Genomic DNA, 22670 nt, shown 5'->3' with positions numbered 1-22670 from the left:
GGGAGCACCCCACCCCTCCCCTACAATGGCTTTTGAACTCTGAGGCCTGTCCACACTGAGCCTCCAGCAATTTCTTAGTTGCAGTTCATGTTTTCCCACCCTGGTGCTGTCCAATGGAGGTTTCGCCTGTGGGTCTCTGCTCCAGTAAATTGTAATTCTCTGTATCTGCCTGACATATCTAAGAAGAGTTGTTGATTTTTCAGTTGATTCAGCTTTTCACTTGTTATTAGAATGAAATGACAACTTTCAAGCTCCTGACATGCCAGACCAGAAACCAAAAGTCCCCCTTTACTTTCTTAGAAATTATTAAACATTCCAAAGAAATTTTATTCATGTGGATTATATCTATCAATATTTACCATGTTAGAAATTAAAACTGATAAATTATTTGTTATTATATTTAAAATTAACAATAATAAACACATTAAATGTTAATATAAATTAAAACATTTAAATATATTTTAAAATAACTACATTTTCCAAAACATTTAGTGAGAAGAGTGGCATTGTTTTACACTTTTTGCAGTCTCTTTAATGTCTGGTTTAAGAGAAGACAGTTGGATTCTCATATCTGCTTCTGCAGTCAATCTGCTTCATTGTCACTTGTCATGTAGCTTCTGGGAAACTCCACTGTACTCTTGTGGGAGACTGACAGTGAAAAAGGCAGATAAAATCTTAGTATTATTAGAAAAATAGCTGTGATCTCATGGAGCCATCAAAGTGTGTCAGGGACTCTCCAGAGTCCCCAGATCACATTTTAAGAACTATTGGTTTAAGACTGGATATAAACATAGATAATACTGCCCCCTTTTTATCAACTTTGAAAAAACTAATTAAATTAACTAACCAAATGTTGGTTCTGACTGCAGAAGGTAAGAGGGCTTCTCTTCTACTTAAGTAGCAAGCACTAGGTAAAGTACATTTTCGCTTTCAAACCTCACAACAACCTTATATGGTAAGTAATATTATCAATCCCTTGTTTTAGATGTGGAATCTGAAACTTAGAGAGATTGATAAACTTTCCCAAGGTCTCTAGTGAAATAGAAATAACCTAGAAGCTATGAGATATACAAGACTAGAACAAAAATCATGTACTCAGGCGAGTTGAAGCTAGAGGGATAATTAGGGAAGTCTCTAAGGCATGACAACTGTGTGAAAATAAGGATTTAAGTGTCCTTACAAGTCATATGTCTTCTGCCAATCAGTAATAATAACAATCACAAAATAATAAAGTAATAATAGATATTATTTGTTAGTTGCCTATTACGTTCTGAGCATTGTGTGGACATTCATTCTGTCTTTTTAATTGAATCTTCTCAAGAACCCAATGAAAAAGTATTTTTATTCACATTGTAGAAATCAGGAAAAGGCTTAGAGAGTTTAAGTAAACTTTTGAAGTTTATCATAACAGGAAATTTTAGATCTGTGATTCAAACCCAGTGATATGGTTTGGCTGTGTCCCCACCCAAATCTCATCTTGAATTTGCACATGTTGTGGGAAGGACCCAGTGGGAGAGAACTGAATCATGGGGGCAGGTTTTTCTCATGCTGTTCTCGTGACAGTGAATAAGTCTCATGAGATCTGATGATTTTTTTTTTTTTTTTTGACAGGAGTCTTGCTCTGTTGCCCAGGTTGGAGTGCAGTGGCACAATCTCAGCTCACTGTAACCTCCGTCTCCCGGGTTCAAGCAATTCTTCTGCCTCAGCCTCCCGAGTAGCTGGGATTACAGATGCACACCACCATGCCCAACTAATTTTCATATTTTTAGTAGAGATGGGGTTTCACTAAGTTGGCCAGGCTGGTCTTGAACTCCTGACCTCAGGTAATCTCCCTGCCTCAGCCTCCCCAAGTGCTGGGATTACAGGTATGAGCCACCATACCCAGCTGATCTGATTATTTTATAAGGGGGAGTTTCCCAGCACAAGCTCTCTCTTTGCCTGATGCCATACACATAAGACGTGACTTGCTCCTCCTTGCCTTCCACCATAATTGTGAGGCCTTCTGCCACGATTGTGAGGTCTTCCACCATGATTGTGAGGCCTTCCGCCATGATTGTCCAGCCATGTGGAACTGTAAGTCCATTAAACCTTTTTCCTGTATAAATTACCCAGTCATATATGTCTTTATTAGCAGTGTGAAAACAGACTAATATACCCAGGTTGGTCTAATTCTACATACTGTGATTTTAACTGCTATGATATATTGTCTTCTGTAAAGTAAGTGCTTAGATTTGATTGTTATTTGTATGCAACCTTGGATTCTAGAGAGAAGTAGCCCTGTTGTTTGACTGCTGGGTCTGGCTGGTGGTCAAGGTAAGTCCCATTAAAACCAAGTCCATTGTAAGATACTTAGAAAAGCCTATCTACTGATAGACTCATTATGTGGCATTCTGGAAAAGAGAAAACTATAGGAGTGGGATTCAGATCAGTGGTTTCCAGGAGCTAGAGGCAGAGAGGGAACTGACTGCAAAAGGGCATGTAGGAACATTTAGGATAAAGGAAATATTTTATTTTTTGATTTGAGTGATGGTTACATGACTGAATATGTATCAAAACTCATTGAATTGTATACCTTAAAAAGATGGGTTTCTTTTACACTCCAAGGGTGTATGCGTATGTGAATTACACTTCAATAAACCTTAAAAACAAGCTCATTGTAATGTTTTGAACTGAAAAAAAAGGGAGATGTAATTCAATACCATAAAATTAACTCTTAAACTATACAGTTAGTGGCTGGGCATGGTGGCACACACTTGTAATCCCAGTGTTTTGAGAGGCTGAGGTGGGAGGATCACTTGGGCCACGGAGTTCAAGACCAACCTGGGAAACAGAGCGAGACCCCATCGCTACAAAACAAAAAACGAAAACCAATTAGTTGGGCTTAGTGGTGCATACCTTTAATCTAGCTGAAGTTAGAGGATTGCTTGAGCCCAGGGGTTTGAGGCTATAATATGTAAGCTATGATTGTCCCACTGCACTCCAGCCTGGGTGACAGAGCAAGACTGTATCACTAAAAAATAAAAAATAAAAATAAATAGACAATTGGTGGTTCTAGTATATTCATAAGGTTATGCAACCATCGCCACAATCCAATTCCAGGATTTTAAAATATCTGAACAAACTTAAAACGCTGTACCAGTTAGCAACTGTTCTCTTTTACTCCCCCTCCTTTCAGTCCTCAGCAGCCACTAATCTACTGTCAATGGATTTGCCCATTCTAGACATTTCATACAAATAGAATCATACAATATATGGGCCTTTGTGTATGTCTCCTTTCACTTAGCATAACATTTTCAAAGTTCCTCCATGCATGTATCAGTAATTAATTTCGTTCCATTACTGAATAGTATTCCATTGTACCACATTTTGTTTATCCATTCACAAGTCAATGGACATTTGGGCTGTTTACATTTTTGGCTTTTATGTATAGTGCTGCTATGAACATTTGTGTACAAGTTTTTGTGTGACTATGTGTTTTTAATTGTCTTGGATGTGTGTGTGTATATATATATGTATATGAATGAAATTGCTGGATCATATGTTAACTCTATGTTTAACTTTTTGAGAAACTGCCAAACTGTCTTCCAAAGTGGCTGCATCATTTTACATTCCCACCAGCAGTTTAGAAAGGTTCCCATCTCTTCACACCTTTGCCAATGCTTGTTATTGTTCATCTTTTGTATTATAGTCATGCTCATCAGAATGAAGTGGTATCAGTGGCATCTAACTGTGGTTTTGATTTGCATTTTCCTTATGACTAATGTTATTGAGCATATTTTCATGTGCTTATTGGGTATTTGAATATCTTCTTTGGAGAAATGTCTATTCAAATATTTTGCCCATTTTTAATTGGGTTGTTTTTTAGATTCTTTAAAAAATGATTGAGGTTTTATTGACATAACATAGAATTCACGGAAGTGAATACTTCAGTGGCATTTTGTACATTGATGATGTTGGGTGGCTACCATCTCTATCTACTTTCAGACCTTTCCATCACTCCAGAATCAAACTCTGCACGCTGAAGAAGTTTTTGCCCATTTCTCCTCACCCCCAGCCCCTAGCAACCACCAATATGGGTTCTGATTGTGTCACACGCACCATTATTTCATTGACCTGAAGCAAGCCTCTTGGCTGAGCCAGAGTCCAAATGGGAGAGCAGTGCAGAGTTCCATGACGGTGGTTTGGACACAGGGAGGGATTTGAAACCATTGTTGCAATGACCATGTATATAAATACAGACAGGGTAGATGACATTAGGTCTAAAACGTGTAAGAGGCATATTTTCTCCTCTCTAAGGACTCTTCTGCTTTTGAAATATGTACTTACTTTTTTAAATAATTTTTTTTTGAGATGGAGTCTAGCTCTGTCACCCAGGCTGGAGTGCAGTGGAGTAATCTTGGTTCATGGCAACATCCACTTCCCAGGCTCAAGCAATTCTCATGCTTCAGCCTCCTGAGTAGTTGGGAGTGCAGGCATGTACAACCTCACCTGGCTAATTTTTGTATTTTCTTTTTGGTAGAGACAGGGTTTGGCTATATTGGCCAGGCTGGTCTCAAACTCCTGGCCTCAAGTGATCCACCTCCCTGGGCCTCCCAAAGTGCTAGGTTTACAGGCATGAGCCACTGTGCCTAGGCAAAAATAATTTTTACTCATTTTTTGGAGATGGGGTCTAGTTATGTTACCCAAGGCTCAAGCGATCCTCCTTCCTCAGCCTCCCAAGTAGCTGAGACTACAGGTATGCACAACTGTGCCCAGTGAAATATGTACTTCTTTTAGGAAATGCTCCTTCCCTTATTTAAACTATACAATACAAATGGAAGGTAACTTCCTAAATAGATACCACTGCTCTAAAACCTGCAGTAACTCTAATTGACCAGGATTGGAAACTATCCTAAGCCAAGTCAATCACACACCTCCTCTGGGATTTATTAACTTGGAATTCTATACATCCATTGGAAAGTAGACAGGGCTGAAGCAAAACAGGTGAGCTTCAAAATTGTTGGAGACCATATTGCCAGCCTGTGGAAGATGCCTATGTGAGAAAACAAAATGGAGGCAAGAAACAGAAGATGAGATACCAAATTTGCAACAACATGGATGAAACTGGAGGACATTATGTTAAGTGAAATAAGCCAGGCACAGAAAGACAAATACTGCATGATCTCACTTATATGTGGAATCTAAAAAAGTCAAACTCTTTTATAGAAACAGAGAGGACAGTGGTAGTTACCAGAGCCTGGAGGGGGTGAGGGAAATAGGAAAATATTAGTCAAAGGACACAAAATTTCAGTTATACAGAAGGAACAAGTTCAAGAGATCTACTGTACAACATGGTGACTATAGTTAATAATAATATATTACATATTTAAAAGTTGCTAAGAGAGTAGATTTTAAGGGTTCTCACCACAAAAAATAATAAGTATGTGAAGTAATGCATATATTAAATAGCTTGATTTAGCCATTCCACAGTGTATACATATATCAAAACATAATGTTATAGCTGGACACACTAGCTCATGTCTATAATCCTGATGCTTTGGGAGGCCAATACAGGAGGATTGCTTGAGCCCAGTGTTTGATGCCAGCCTGGGCAACACAGCGAGACCCCATCTCTACATAAAAATTGTAAAAAATTAGTTGGGCATGGTGGCATGCGTCTGTAGTTCCAGCTACTCAGGAGGCTAAGGTAGGAGAGTCACTTGAACCTGGGAGGTCAAGGCTGCAGTGAACCACGATTGCCCCACTGCACTCCAGCCTGGGTGACAGAGCGAGACTCTATCTTTAAAAACGAAAACAAAAATGCAAAGTTATACAACATAAATACATACAATATTTACCTGTCAATTAAAAAAATTTAAAGGTTACTCTTGTGATGTCTTTTTAAAAGTATCTGGCCAGGCACGGTGGCTCACACCTGTAATCCCAGCACTTTGGGAGGCTGAGGTGGGCAAATCATGAGGTCAGGAGTTCGAGACCAGCCTGGCCAACATGGCGAAACCCCATCTCTATTAAAAATTAGCCAGACATGGTGGTGTGCGCCTGTAATCCCAGCTACTCAGGAGACTGAAGCAGGAGAATCGCTTGAACCTGGGAGGCAAAAGTTGCAGTGAGCCGAGATTGCACCATTGCACTCCAGCCTGGGTGACAGAGTGAGACTCCGTCTCAAAAAAAAAAAAAAAAAAAAAAAAAAAAATCTGGATAAATAATTGCTGCTCACACACACACAAAAGAGAAAATAGAGGATGTCTGGGCAGCATTCAAGTCCCTTGTTATACCTTATTTCCTCTCTTACCTCCCAATGTTTGTCACATAAATCAATAAATCAACCTTTTGCCTAAGCTGATTCGACTTTGGGTTTTTACCACTTACAACTAAAAATTTATTCATCAAATAATAATCAAATTAATTAACTAATCAAATTAATTAAACAGGGCCAGGCCCTGTGCCAGTGTGACCAGAGAGGACATTAAATGATATCCTATAGTAAGTGTCATGGTATCCATAATTTTAGATGATGGGGAATTTATTGGCAGCTTGGATCCCAATTAGGAAGGGACTCTTTCTGCCAGAGGTATTGACACTACCCTCCCTATTACAACAGGTTAGCATAGAGATTGAAGCAGAGGAAATGAGGACAAGAGAGAGCTCTGGGGTTGGTGAGGGAGCAACATGGTCAAGCCTTAGACAGAAGCAGCTCTGGTATCACGGGCAAGGCAGGTAACTAGCATTTTGCTAAGGCCTGTTTGGTTAGGAATCTTTGACAACAAGGGGCAGAGAATCTTTCAAGTCACCTCAAATAGGGCCAGGGATATGAGAATCAGTTAATATGGAATATGGCTATGCCTGCTTAGCAGGGCCTGAGGATGTGAAGTTTTTCTTAGGACGGATGAGGGGAGAGGGTGCAAGTGATGAGCCTTGGGTTGAAACTTAATTTCTATCAAAAGTAATCAATATATTTGCAAATGAAGCATCTGACAAGGGGTTAATATCCAGAATATATAGGAAACTCACACAACACCAGAGCCAGAAAACACAAATAATCTGATTTTAAAATGGGCAAAAGATCTGAATAGACATTCCTCAAGAAAGACATACAAATGGCCAACAGGTATATGAAAAAAAGCTCAACATCACTAATCATCAGGGAAATGCAAATCAAAACCATAATGAGCTATCATCTCACCTCAGGATGGCTATTATCAAAAAGATAAAAAATATCAAATGCTGGTGAGGATGTGGTGAAAAGAGAACTTTAATATACTGTCGGTGGGAATGCAAAGTAGTCCAGTCATGATGGACAGCAGTGTGGAGGTTCCTCAAGAAACTAAAAATAGAATTACCATATGATCCAGCAACCCCACTACTGGCCATTTAGCCAAAGAAAACGAAATGAGTATGTTGAAAGCGATAAAAGCATTTCCACGTTTATCACAGCACTATTCACAATAGCCAAGATACGGAATCAATCTGAGTGTTCATTAATGGATGAATGAATAAAGAAAATGTGATATATTTACACGATGAAATCCTATTCAGCTCTTTAAAAAATGAAATCCTATCATTTTTGACAGCATTGATAAACCTAGAGGATACTATGTTAAATGAAATAAGCCAAACACAGAAGAAAAAAATCCCACATAATGTCACTCATATGTGAAATCTAAAAAAGTTGATCTCATAGAAGTAGAAAATAGAATAGTAGTTACCAGAGGCTAGGGAGAGTGGGGTCACCAGGGATGGGGAGTGGTTGGTGAATGGTTACAAAGTTACAGATAGGATAAATAAGTTCTGGTGTTCTATTACACAGTAGAGTGACAATAGCTAACAATAATGCATTGTATACTTCAAAATAGTTAGAAGGGAGGATTTGGGGTGGTTGTTCGTTTTTTGTATAAATTTGTGGGGTACGAGTGTAATTTTGTTAATGGATATATTGTGTAGAAAAGATAATTTTTGAATATTATTACCACAAAGAAAGGACAAGTGTTTAACATGATGGATATGTTAATCATCCTGATTTGATCATTACATAATGTATATATGTATTGAAACATTACACTGTACCCCAGTATATGAATATAGTATGTAAAATTATTATATGTCAATTAAAAACAAAATAAAACATAAAATAAAGACTGGTGTTAAAGGGAAATTGAGGCCAGCTACAGTGGCTCACGCCTGTAATCCCAACATTTTGGGAGGCCGAGGTGGGTGGATCACCTGAGGTCAGGAGTTTGAGACCAGCCTGGCCAATGTGGTGAAACCCTGTCTTTACTAAAAATACAAAAAAAAAGTTAGCTGGGCGTGGTGGCAGGCACCTGTCATCCCAGCTACTTGGGAGGCTGAGGCAGAAGAATCGCTTGAACCCAGGAGGCAGAAGTTGCAGTGAGCTGAGATCGTGCCACTGCACTCCAGCCTGGGCAACAAGAGCAAAACTCCATCTCAAAATAAATAAATAAAGTGAAGTCAATGTTGTCCCCACAGAAGGGTAATTGTATGGCTAGTGAGATCTGCAATAAGGAGTTGGCTTTGCCAGCCACCCAGGAGCCAACAGTCATGGGCAGTAGGCAGCCTTGCTTTTGACCCTGGGGTATATAAGGGGGTTGCAGATGGCCATGTAGCGATACAGAATGATTTGCTAATAAAAAGACTCTGGGTACTACTTATGCCTTGGTAAGAAGGAGAAGGAAGTTGGTGTCAGAGTTCTTTGACCATCTTTGGCATCCTTATAGATGTCATTGCACACGTCACTGCAGGGGGACATGCACAGAGTTCTCATTACGATGTGTGGGTGTGGCCATCTCCACTGATGCTTTTGTCATTTCCCTGAAGACTGAGGAAAAGAAGCTCTGAAGCTCCCTGGTTTGGAGTCCCAATGCCCACAGACTACCCCAGACCTTAAGCTAGAGACTGGCATATTTTGGATTTTCTCTTAGGAAAAAGTTTCACCCATCTGAGCCCTCACTTAAGCCCTCCGTAGAAGTCTACCAGCCACACATGCCACAAGTCTCTGAGCACAAGAGTAGGAGCAAGAGAGATTGAAAGATACTAGGGGAAGGACAGTTGTGTGTCTTTTTAAGCACTTGTATGCTAATGACTTCTCCAGGTGCTGCAGACAAATATGATCTGGAACTATCGCGTCCCCCTCAAGGCTGTTCCAGGCCTGGGCACTCTTACTTTTAGAGGTCGTAGCCCACATCATGTCAAAATGAACATGTATTCCACTTTATGTATAATTTTGTGGTAAATTTGAGAGGATTTTTCTACTTCTGTTCTAAAAATTATTTGTCTTATAAGTGGCTCATTTAATTTACAATTCTATGATTTCTCAACAATAACTATGAAAATGCAGGAATTCTTGCAAAGTAGAAGTGTCTAATCCACAGATCGTTTTAAAATAATGATGCATGAATAGAAAAGTTTACTCATTATTGAAGATTACATAATGTTCCCTTCTGTAGAGAGAACATTATGTTCTCTCTTATGTAAATAAATAATTAAGTTTTTTTTTTTAGGTTTTGTTTTGTTTTGTTGTAGTCAAGGACTAACATGTTTTCCAGAGCTCAAACATCTTTGTCCTTGAATAAAATGTCAAAGACCTGGCTACTGAGCCCTCCTGCCCAGTAGCTAAAACAGCCCTGCTTACTCTCTGCACCCTCTGTTCAGGAGTAAAAATACTTACATAGTAAACACAAATCAAGATTTATGTATATAAATGAAAATTAGAGGAATTTAATTTATGAAATACATTTTAGGGAACAACTGGTATTTTTAAACAAAAAGAATTCAAGAAGTTACTGTCCTTGGAAGTACAGAAAACACCTGAGAAGGGCGTGTATACACACACTGTTCACACACCTGTGCTGAGATTGACTGTTGTTGTCTGTCACTGGTTGGGTTCCCTGGAAGCTGGTGCTGATGGGGAGACTTTCATGCAGAACATTTACTGAGAAGTGCTTTTAAGATCAAAACCTCTGTGCTTAGAAAACAGAATATCCATATACAGAAGGAAACTAGACCCCTATCTCTCACCCTATGCAAAAATCAAATCAAAATGAAAGACTTAAATCAAAGACCTCAAGCTATGAAACTACTCAATGAAAACATTGCAAAAAGTCTCTAGGACATTGGACTGGGTAACGATTTCTTGAGTAATACCCCACAAGCACAGGATCAAAGCAAAAATGGACAAATGGATCACATCTAGTTAAAAAGCTTCTGCTCAGCAAAAGAAACAATCAACAAAGTGAGGAGACAACCCAAAGAATGGAAGAAAATATTTGCAAACTACCTGTCTGACAAGGGACTGATTACCAGTATACATGAGGAGCTTAAACAACTCTATAGGAAAGAAGCTTTATAATCTGACTGAAAAAAAGGGCAAAAGATCTGACTAGACATTTCTCAAAAGAATACATACAAATGGTAAACAGGTGTATTGAAAAGGTGTTCAACGTCACTGATCATCAGAGAAATGCAAATAAAAACTACAATAAGATATAACCTCACTCCAGTTAAAATGGCTTTTATTCAAAAGGCAGTCAATAACAAATGCTGGTGGGGATGTGGAGAAAAGGGAACCCTGGTACGCTGTTGGTGGAAATGTAAATTAGTACAACTATTATGGAGAAGTTTGGAGGTCCCTCAAAACAACTAAAAATAAAGCTGCCATATGATCCAGCAATCCCACTGCTAGGTATATACCCAAAAGAAAGGAAATCAGCGTATTCGAGATATCTGCACTCCCATGATTACTGCAGTATTATTCACAGTAGCCGAGATTTGGACACAACCTAAATGTCCATCAGCAGACAAATGGATAAAGAAAATGTAGCATATATATATACAATGGAGTACTATTCATCATCAAAAAAATGAGATCCTGCCATTTGCAACAACATAGATGGAATCGGAGGTCATTATGAAAGTGAAATAAGCCAGGGACAGAAAGACAAACTTTGCATGTTCTCACTGATTTGTGGGAGCAAAAAATCAAAACGATTGAACTCATGGAGATAGAGAGTAGAACACTGGTTACCAGAGGCTGGGAAGGTTGGTGGAGAGGAGAAGTGGGGATGGCTAATGGGTACACAAATATAGTAATAAGATCTAGTATGTGATACTAGGTCTAGTATGTGATACTAGGTCTAGTATGTGATAGCACAACAAGGTGACTACAGTCAACAATAATTTATTATACATTTAAAAATAACTAGAAGAGTATAATTGGATTGTTTGTAACACAAAGAAAAGATAAATGCTTGAGATGATGGGTGCCCCATTTACCCTGATGTGATTATTATGCATTGTATACCTGTATCAAAATATCACATGTACCCTGTAAATATCTATACCTACCATGTACTCATAAAAATTAAAATAAATAAAAATTTTAAAAGATCGACACCTGTACAGGATGTGAGCAGGTAGAAGAAGCAGGGCGAGGCAGAGGGAGAACTGCAACTACCATGGGAAATTTTTCCAGCTGGGATGAACCTTTAGAGATAACCCCATTGAGGCAAGGAGGACGGGGTCTTTATACTGACATTGACATCATTGTGTATGAGTTGACTTTGAGAAGGGCATGTGACTTTGGGTGAGGTAGTACTCTTTAGTCAAAGGCAACCCTGCAGAGAGACTCCATTGAATGCTGTTGACCGTCAGTACTCACAGGGGTAATGAGTGCTTCAGTGCTAGATGGAGTGAACAGGAATCCGGGCAGCACACCACAGCATCCACTACAGACTCTTAACCGATACTTCTCAAAGTTTAACATCCATACAAATCACCTGGGGGAACTTGTTAAAATGCAAATTTTAATTCAAGAGTTCTGCATTGAGGCCCAAGACTCTGTATGTCTCATAAGCTCCCAGGTGATGCTGATACTGCTGATCCATGGACCACACTGTGAGTAGCATGGCTCTAAACTGAGCTTGCCCCTCACCTAGCTTTGCTTGGAATTGAGATTCTCAAGTGAGAGCCATCAGAGTGCATGGATCATGGGATATAACTCATCACTGGGTCAAGCATTTCTGAGCCACCAGGCTTCTCACAGCAGTCTTAACATTCTTGTTCCTCAGACTGTAAATGATGGGGTTCAGCATGGGAGTCAAAAGTCCATAGAAGAGGGAGATGAGTTTGTCTGAAAGGTCTGTTTGTCTGCCCCTAGGGGGTCCTTGGATTTGGGCTTCCCATACATTGAGAGGATGGTTCCATAGAAGATAATTACCACAGTAACATGGCAGAGCAGGTGGAGAAAGCCTTTTTCCTCCCCTCAGCTGAGGGAATCTTTGAAATAGTGGTAAGTATGAAGATGTAGGAGACAAAGATGAACAGGACTGGGACCCCCAGGAAGATCACACTGGCTACCCCCATGCTGATCACATTGATGGAGATGTCAGCACAAGCCAACTTTAAAACTGCCAGGATCTCACAGATGAAATGGTTGATGACATTATCCCCACAGAAGGGTAACTGTACCGCAAGAGAGATCTGCACCAAGGAGTTGGCTCCACCAGCCACCCAGGAGCTGGCAGCCATGGGCACATAGGCAGCCTTGCTCTTGACTACTGGGTACCTAAGGGGGTTGCAGATGGCCACATAGTGATCAAACGCCATCATGCCCAGGAGCACACACTCTGTGGCTCCCATGGCAAAGGAGAGGAACATCTGCACTGCACAGCCTGAGAAGGAGATGGTTTTCCTGGGAGAGAGGAAACCATTCATGACCAGAGGAACTGAAGAGGTTGTATAGCAGATGTCCAGGAAGGAGAGGTTCCCAAGGAAGAAGTACATGGGTGTGTGCAGGCAGGAGTCAGACACAGTTACCAGGATGAGGACCCCGTTGCTCAGCAGGATCACCAGGTACATCAGCAGGATGAGCACAGAGAACGTTTTCTCTAGTTTTGGATGGGCAGAGAGGCCGAGCAAGACAAATTCTGTCACAGAAGACTGGTTGGATACCTCCATTTCAAACTCTCTCTTTCATCCCTAGGAATAATGAAGGCAGAAAATACATGTTTATTTTTTGACGGCTTGCTTGAGTCAATACATGGGAATTATAGTATGATGTCTCTAAAATTATAAATAAACTTATCCTGTTAGATTCAATCATAAAAAACCAAGTTATCTAAAAGCCAGGCTATGTAGCAGGCCTTGGAAGAATAGACCTTGGAAATCTAATAAAACTTTGAATGAAAAAAATGAAGGACATTTCTGTCTAAACAATGATATTAATATACCAAAAGCAATATCACATGTCTGCATGCGCTGTCTCTAGCACTTTGTAGGGAAGCAGGGGCTTCTGAGCAACTCTGCCTCTGCCATATAATTGGAGAGCTCAGGCTGTCATGGCTTGGTGACCCTGGCCCTTAAGGTCACATGACCCATTCCTCTGTGTCTGGCTCCTCCTCACCCAGCAAGTTTCTATTATAATGTAACTTCTCATACAGACAGTCTCACAGGGAGAGAATGTGCTGGCTTCAAAACATAAAACTTCTTATTTCCTTAACAGTTTTATTTCTTACTCAGTATCTTTTTGCACTTCCATCTTTTGTGAGGTTAGTTAGCATAAATCAATTCATCTGATCTTGACCAAATCTACAAAATCTGACAAAATTGAGTTTCTGGAACCTATAACATGGAGTCCCCACCAAAGTCTTCAGAATTCTGGTTTGGAGAGAAGGAATCATGTGTTTCCTCCAGTAACCATGTCTGACCTGCCTGCCTCTTTGCTGTTCCAGGACTAGATTGGTGGCATATTGCCTTGCCTGACTGTGGGAACCCACTCATAGTTCACACCCCTAGCCTGGGCTGCGTGAAGCCTTGAATCACACCCACATCAAGTTCAATGAGAAACGCCATCCCATTAATGCCATTTGGAAGATCTGCAGATATGCTCACACACAAACCTACTCCACCTTCTAGAATACAAAAATCTGCACTGTGAATTATCACCACAATTTCATCTCCACAGAGATTTGGAACACCAGATGTCATCAGGTCCTGACACAGGGTGCCCAAAATGACAGAAAGCCAACTGCCTCATAGGTACCCAAGTGCTGGTTAAAAATACAGATTTCTGGGTCCTACCTTGGCAGATTGTCTTAGCAATCTGTTTTTGTTCATTGCTTTGCTTTTCAAATAAAAGCTCCCCCATGTATTTCTGATGTATACCGGTCGTGGGAATCACTAATCTGTTTCAACCCTTCTCAGTTCAAAAGTGGAGAAGCTGAGGTCAGGGAAGACGTTTGTGAGTAGCACACGCCTCTGAAGAAAGGGAGTGGGGGTGCTTTGTTCTAAATGGTAATGATGCAATGTTCAAAAAAGATTATCTCGGGATATTAGGAATTAAAGGGACGGGGAACTATTTTTAGAGAAAAACTCCATTTGGTATCAGGAAGTGCAGAATCTGAGGCTTGACAGAATCTTCAGATATTAAACCAATCCAGTCCCCACCCCTGAGCCACCTGTTATAGGATCGTCTCTTCAATATGTGATTTTTCAGCCTCTGCTTAAACATTTAGGACAACAAGGGGCTCAAGGTAATGTCATTGTCAGAAAGCCCAGGTTAGAGCCCAGGTTAGAGCTCTTCAGGGACCTGAAATCTGCCTTTTTCTAACTTTTCCCTTCCTCCACTAATCCTAAACCTACCTTATGGGCTCTTCTTGTTAGACTTGCCTGCTTCCTTGACACACTTGCAGCCTTCAGAGCTTTGGAAATAGTTGCTTCATCCCCAAACCTGATTCTACCCCTAGCCCTCCCCTTGCACAGACCTCTTTGTACACGCCTCTTCCCCTCCATCCCACAGCTGGTGAAGAACTGGCCATAGAGGTCCCCTAGCACTTACCCAGTTTAGGGTCCAGTCTGGGATCCTATTGGGCTGCATCTATTATTTGCAGGAAGGCAGACTGGTGGAGTGGGGAGGTTGCCAGTTTACCGAGGTCAGGACATGTCACTGGCTCTGGTTTCACCTGTCCTTCTGAGTGCTACCCTGCCAAAAACCAAGCAGGCCAAGAGGCCATGTCTCTCAGGGCTGCCCTGGCAACACAGGTGCACACTGTTGACTTGGGCATGTACTCTTTAACTGCTGTCTCCTGTCCTGGTGTCTCGAAATGGCCCTGGGTGTAGAGGGCTCTAAGGTGCAACCGCAGCCCCAGAAGTCTTTGCCTGACCTTGGGACTCAGTGAGACAAGGAGACACAGGCTGGCTCTCAAACCGGAGGCTCAGCCAGGAGCCCCAGCCTGGAGGCAGCTGCACCCCAGGGCAGGCTGGGAAGCCATGCCCAGGCACCAGGCCCAGCTCCCTCTCTTCTCTGTGCGCCACACTCTCTCCAGAGAGTCCCATAAAGACTCTCTTGGGAATTTAGGACCAGTTGCTTTGGAGCCAGGTCCTATCCCAGAAGCAATTTAAAGTTTGGCAAGAGGCTCAGAGTTTAGACTTCACCCCATAGACCCAATTAGGCAATGTTGTGGAAATCTATCCGAAATTCTCCTCTACCAGGAAACCTCAACTCAAAACATTTGCTGGTACCAGGTACTTAGCATTCTCCTGGGCTTTGATCACAACAGTTAGTTCAAGGTAACTGTCACTGACCCTCAAAGAGCCTAGAAGGCAAGAAGAGCTGCACCTCAGTGATCCAGAAATTCCCAGAAACTTCGGGTCACATAGATTCCCCAGCCACCCAGGTATCTCTTCCCCTTCACCCAGTAACACAGCTCTCTCTCCTCTCTCTCTGTCTCACTGCTACTGGCTTGCCCCTCACTCTGAATCTCTCTATGCTACAAACATGTGACATGTGCCAGGCACCAAAGAGTGGTTGGATGCGGAGGACACAATGACCAGAAATGGGTGCTTGTCTTCAGAGAATACCAGGAAGAATGGAACTGTCTGTAATCTAAGGTGGGACTAAGATTGCCACAAAGTCACCCTGGAGGCTGGGTACTGGAGGAGTGTACAGAACTAGCCCAGGATGAAAATAACAGGGATGAAGAACAGAGTGGCACTGGGAGACATTTAGAAGGAAGGAATTGGCCAGGTGCAATGGCTCATGCTTGTAATCCCAGCACTTTGGGAGGCCGAGGCAGGCAGATCACAAGGTCAGGAGTTCAAGACCAGCCTGGCCAATATGGTGAAACCCTGTCTCTACTAAAAATACAAAAATTAGCTGGGCATGGTGGCATGTGCCTGTAATCCCAGCTATTTGGGAGGCTGAGGCAGAAGAATTGCTTGAATCCAGGAGGCGGAGGTTGCAGTGAGCCGAGATCACACCACTACCCTCCAGCCTGGACAAAACAGTGAGACTCTGTCAAGTCAAGAAAGAAAGGAAAGAAAAAAAAGGAAAGGAAAGGAAAGGAGAAAGAAGAAAGGAAGGAAGGAAGGAAAAGAAAGAAAGAAGAAAGAAAAGAAAAAGGAAGAAATTGTAGGATTTAGAGAGAGATCTCAGGTGGGAGACACAGGAGGGAGAAGAATCAACAATGGCCAAGATACCTGATGGGTTCAGGGCATGCTACCCGAAAATATAGCATCTTGGCATTTTTTGTTGTTGTTGTTGTTTGAGACGGAGTCTCACTCTGTTGTCCAGGCTGGAGTGCAGTGGCATAATCTCAGCTCACTACAAGCTCTGCCTCCTGGGTTCACGCCATTCTCCTGCCTCAGCCTCCCAAATAGCTGGGACTATAGGCGCTCGCCACCACACCCGGCTCATTTTTTGTATTTTTAGTAGAGATGGGGTTTCACCATGTTAGCCAGGATGGTCTTGATCTCCTGACCTTGCAATCCGCCCACCTTGGCCTCCCAAAGTGCTGGGATTACAGGCGTGAGCCGCCCCACTCGGCTGGCTTATTGAACATTTTAAGCTGAAGGAATTTGAGAAACAGTATATGCAGGAAGGTCTCTCTGACCTTCACCTGTTCTTCTCCCCTGAGGCAAGTTACAAAACCTAGGAAGGATTTTCTGACCTTCCCCTGATGCAGGTCATAAGACCCTCATGTGAGAGGCACCCTCCCTCTACCCAGAGCAAAGGAAGCATCCCTATCTCCAAAGACAGGGAGGCCAAGAGCAATCTGAATAACAGGCCTGGCTATTTCCCTCCATTTACTACATTTAGCTCTTTCTTCTGCTCTAACATCCTTCACTACTTTCCATTCAAACCCACTAATAAAAAAAATACTCAGATTTAACTTTCTTCTGGTCCACATTTCCTTATGGAGGCTCCTGTGTCATGAAAAACTTATATTGAATACATTTGTTTGCTTTTCTCTTCTTCATCTGTCTTTTCTTACAGGGTCCCCAGCCAATGAACCTAATAAGATGGGTAGAAGGAAAAGATATTTTTCCTCCCTTACACACCATATCTTAAGCTAGGAGAAAGTCAATGATGGAGTAAGGAGGGGAGCCTGTCGGGGCCAGGGTCGGTGGACTAGGGGGTTGTACAATGACATTTCATTGTACAGTTCCTGTACATCTATCATGCCTAGCTCTAGGCTGGTTACTAGGAATAAAGATATGACTAAGAAACAGTTTCTATTGAGGAGTTTACAGTCAATTGGATTTATTGTATTTGAGATAATGGTGAGGGATTAATATTAAGAAGTTGCCATTAATTAATAACTCTTTTCCAAATCTTGTCTTATCTAAGGCTCCCAACAACTCTGACATAAGTATGAGGGTGTGATATTGTGACACAATAGAACATATATATATATATATGGTCTTCATTCTCCGTTCCCAGCACAGAGCTCCTAAAACCCTTGGAATTTCCTTATTCCTAGGAGTGAGGGGAGCATCTTTCATTACTCATCATAAGCCGCTTTCAATCATACTTGAGTTTATGCAAATGAAGTGACTCTTGGTGGGTGCCTAGATAGCTCAGGATGGGGGTTGGTTACCAGAGGAACCAATCATGTGATTAAAGGGATGGAACATTCAGCCTAATCTTCAGGGAGGGGAGAGAGAGGGCTGGAGATTGCATTCAATCACCAATGGTCAGTGATTTAATCAATCGTGCCTACATAATGGAACTACTATAAAAAGCCCAAAACTAAAGGGGTTCAGGGAGCTTCCAGGTTGGTGAACACTGGGAGAGTGGCACCCCAGAGAGGGTCTGGAAGCTCTGCATCCCTCCCCTACTCCTTGCCCTTTGCAGCTCCTCCATTTGGCTGTTCCTGAATTGTAACCTTTATAATAAACAGGTAAATGAAAGTAAAGTGTTTTCCCAAGTTTTTTTAGCCTTTCCAGTAAATTATTTAACCCAAGGGAGGGGTTATGGGAACACCTCTAACTTCATAGCTGGTTGGTCAAAAGTATGGGTGGCCTGGACTTGTGATGGGCATCAGAAGTTGGGGAGTCTTGTGGAACTGAGCCCTTAACCTGAGGGGTCTGTGCTAATTCTAGGTAGTTAGCATCAGAATTAAATTATAGAATACCCAACTGGGGTCTGGAGTGTTGCAGAATTAATTGTTTTTGGGAAAACCCCACACATTCCATGTCAGAAGTGTTGTGAGCAAAAACAGATCCTAGCAGTACAAGGATACTTGGATTGTGAGCAACTGTGTGACCTCCCACACTGGGCTAGAGCACCTTGCATTCATGATGTCTACCATCTTTGACCTTTGCCCTCTATGTGCCAGGCAGCTCCCTTCCATTGCACCCACATTTCCTTAAGAGTCGGGGGATACTATGGGGTTCATGGAAGAACAACAGTACAGTTGGGCCTTGACACAGTTGAACAGGCCCTGGAATGTCAATCAGGATCCAAGTGGCTCCTGTTGGCCCCTTTGTGGCAAGGCTTTGTGTCCCCATCTCAAGGGCTTTGCCATTTTGGAGACTCAACCACCTTGGCCTTGCTTCCTTTCCTGTTTATGCTGCGGCCTCAGCCACCACAGATCAGGCTTCTGCTCACTGCCTTCTGTCCTCGTGTTACTCTACCTTCTCTTTCCTTCCCTTCACTCCTCACACCAACTGCTGACTGTGTCCCCCTGTTATGAGTTCACGCCCACTGAGAGGCAGCTCTGAGGGGTTTGGTAAGTCCACAGGCCGCCTCGTGGCACTGGCTAACCTGTGTGTTAACTACCCCTGGGTCAAGCATCCACCTGGCTCAGTCAGGTGGTTCCTCATGACCAGGCTGCCTCGTGGTACAGAGCATGGAAACAATGTCCAGAACTTCTCAGAAGGAGAATGTGGGGATATCAGGTAAGTGAGGCTTCCTGAAATGAAGCCACAAACCAGCTTGTCTGGACAGCCCAGCATTCGGACTTCAGGAATTATACTCACTCCTTGCCTGCAGGAGTGGTCTCCCCACCAGAAGGCAAAGCTTGGCCTCCTCGCCTTGCCTGGAGACAACCGCTCCTTCCCTCCTCTTTCCTCTTCCCTCTTCAGAGAAGTTCTGCTTCTCTGATCTTATAGTACCTGATTCCTGTGCTGGTTTCGTCTCAAAATGGTGGTAGTTCTTTTCCTCCTCCACCAAGGACAGTCTATTTCCCATGATTCCCAACAGAATGTCTAAATCTTTGAGGAGGGTCAAAGCTCCTAGACCAGGGACCTGGTCAAAGACTGTGTGAATTCTGCAGTCCACATTTGACCTGAGGAAGCCACAATTAACACAGATGTCTCTGCAGGATGTGCTGGGGTTGCTGGGGTGCAGACTACACCTTTGGTCAGCTCCACTCATCCTTGGCAGACTCGCGTTTACATACCAACACTTACACACACGGAATACAGATATTTCTGACACACAAAGCTTTGTCTTGACCAATTAAAACTCAAATATGCCATGGCTGATCTCTCTGAGGCTTCACTTCACTAGGCAGTGAGGAGAAAGAAGGAGAGACATTTTTAGCTGTACCCCAAATCTCAAAACCCGGAGTCCTCACACAGTGAGTGAGAAATCCGGCCCAGAGCTACTCAAATGTGACACACAGACAGGCAACATCAGCATCAGCATCAGCAGCACTTGGGAACTGGTTAGTTATGCAGATTATTGGGCCCCACTCTAGACCTACTGGGATGGGGCCTGGCAATGTAGTGTGTGTGTGTGCACGCGTGTGTGTGTATGCGTGTGTATGTGTGTATGTGTGTGTATATATGTGCATGTGTGTGTATATGTGTGTGTGTTGTGTGTGTGTGTGTGTGTGTATGTTCGGTCTGTTTTAATAAGTCCTCCAGAAGATTCTGAGGCACACTAACATCTGGGAAGCATTGATCTAACCAGACTTTTCTTAAAATTGGAGTTCCAGTTATTCCTTTCAAGGAATCTAAGTGTGTTGTAACGGAGTGAGTTACAGAGAAACGCCACACTCTGAGACAAATTCAGGAGTCCTTTATTAGCTGGTGACCGAGAGATGGCTAGCGCTCAAAATTCTCTCGGCCCTGAGGAAGGGGCTAGATTTTCTTTTATACTTTGGTTTAGAAAGGGGAGCAGGGGAGTCTAGTTAAAACAATCTTACAGAAGTAAAGCAGGCAAAAAGTTAAAAGGATAAATGGTTACAGGAAAGCAAACAATTCCAGGTGCAGAGGCTTTAAATCTATCACAAGGTGATAGGCGCGGGGCTTTGGGCGTTATCAACCAGACACAAACATGGACACAAACGCGGGGGCTCTGGGCGCTACTAACTGGGCGAATTCCTGGAAACTGCGGATATAGCTTGCCACAGTATCTTATCAGTTAATTGCATTCTTGGATGTGCTGGGAGTCAGCTTGCACAAGTTAAGTCCTTGAGGAAGGGGAGTGGGGAGGGGGCTGCGAGTGAAGGAGCCAAGATGGAGTCTGTCTGGCTCTCTTAGCTAAGGGAGAGTCAGTTCAGGTTAAAACAAGGTAGGGTATCACAAGTGAAAGAAGGATATTTTTTATAAGTGACTGGAGTAACTGCCTGTTACTTTGCTGCTCTTTCACTCCTCCTTTGCCTCCAACCCCAACCCTTGACCCTTGACTGCCCACACCTCTGCTGACATCCTCTGGGTCACTGATCTCTGGAGTGTGTCTCTCTTGTAAGCAAGGAACCTCCTTTATATCCCCAGGATCTGCTGCCTCAGAGGGTTCTTGTAACAGAGCAGCTGGGGCCCTAGTGGCCCAGAGGTCAAGAAAATCCCGTAGATATGAATCTGCATTTCAGGAGGCCTCCAACAATTTCCAGTAGCGATGCCGTTGGAGTCACACTGAGAGACAGCCAAGCATTTCCAACATCTCCAGGGCTCCAGCCACTCTCCTCACATGATGTGTAAGCTGATGAGTGACAAACCTTTATCTCCAGCTCAGACATCTCCATCCCTACCTGGATGTTCCACAGACCCCTCAAACATATCACACCTCAAGCTGAATTTATCTTCTCCTCTAAAACCAGCAATTTGGCTGATATTCTCTATATTGGTGGTACTACCCTCATTTACCCATCATTTGAGCTAATAATATTGACTCTCCCCTCCCCTGCCTGTTATATACAACCAAACTCAAATATTTTCATCTATTAAACATGTCTTGAATCTTCCTGCCTTAGCCATCCCTCTGTAACTCTCCAGTTCATATCCTCATCTTCCCCTGCCTTCAAGAATCATCTCTTTAGTTCCTATCCATCTGCTCCCAATATTCCCCCAACACTGTGCCCAAAATGATCAACCTAAAATGCAAATCGTATTTCACTGGGCCTTTAGTTAAAACCCCCCAGTGCCTTCTTCTCCCCTGGGAGAAAGTTCTATTATAACTTCTTAGGATGCCCAAAGAGACCACCCCCAGGTCTGGCACCTGCCTTCCTCTCCATCAGCAGCACCTGCCCCTTTATGAGCCAGCAACACTGCACTGCTGGTCTCTCCCTACTCCTGGCTGTTTCTCATTTCTGTACCTTTGTTTACACAGCCCTTTCTGCCCGGGATGCTTCCTCACTTCCCTTTATCAGGCAAAGTATCATTCATCCATTCCCATGATGTGCTAGTAAAGTTTAACAACTAACTTTGCAGGTCAAAAAAGCCCTGATCTGTAGCACTTGCTGATTTCTGTGGTGTAAATACTCTCACTGCAGCTACCCATGAAGTTACCGAATGGGAACTGGGAGGAGATGTGCTAGTTGATGGGCCAGTGCTCTAGCACACAGCAGGCCTTGAGATCACCTTTCTGGGAAAGTTAACCCCTGCCTCCCTCTGGGCTTTCACTGCAGCCTGGAAATTAACCTGCTCCCGCGCTGCCTTCCTGGCTCGGTAACTACAGTTGACTCTCAAACAACACAGGTTTAAACTGTATTCCAAAAGTATATTGGAAAAATTTTTTGGAGATTTGCAACAACTTGAAAACACTCACAAACTGTGTAGCCTAGAAATATAAAAAAAAAATTAAGAAAAAGGTATATCATGAATGCATAAAACACATGTACATGCTCATCTATTTTATCATCTATTGCCATAAAATATACACAAATTGGCCGGGCGCGGTGGCTCAAGCCTGTAATCCCAGCACTTTGGGAGGCCGAGACGGGTGGATCAGGAGGTCAGGAGATCGAGACCATCCTGGCTAACATGGTGAAACCCTGTTTCTACTAACAATACAAAAAACTAGCTGGGCGAGGTGGTGGCACCTGTAGTCCCAGCTACTTGGGAGGCTGAGGCAGGAGAATGGCGGGAACCCGGGAGGCGGAGCTTGCAGTGAGCTGAGATCCGGCCACTGCACTCCAGCCTGGGCCACAGAG

At 42.8% G+C, this 22670-nt stretch overlaps 1 pseudogene; it reads right to left on the bottom strand.

The window, feature by feature from the left end:
• Positions 1-12014: 12014 nt before the first annotated feature.
• Positions 12015-12969, bottom strand: LOC111535035 (annotated as a pseudogene).
• Positions 12970-22670: the final 9701 nt, after the last annotated feature.

Source organism: Piliocolobus tephrosceles, chromosome 14 (genome assembly GCF_002776525.5).
Source record: "Piliocolobus tephrosceles isolate RC106 chromosome 14, ASM277652v3, whole genome shotgun sequence".
NCBI lineage: Eukaryota > Metazoa > Chordata > Mammalia > Primates > Cercopithecidae > Piliocolobus > Piliocolobus tephrosceles.
This window is presented reverse-complemented; position numbering and strand designations above follow the sequence as displayed.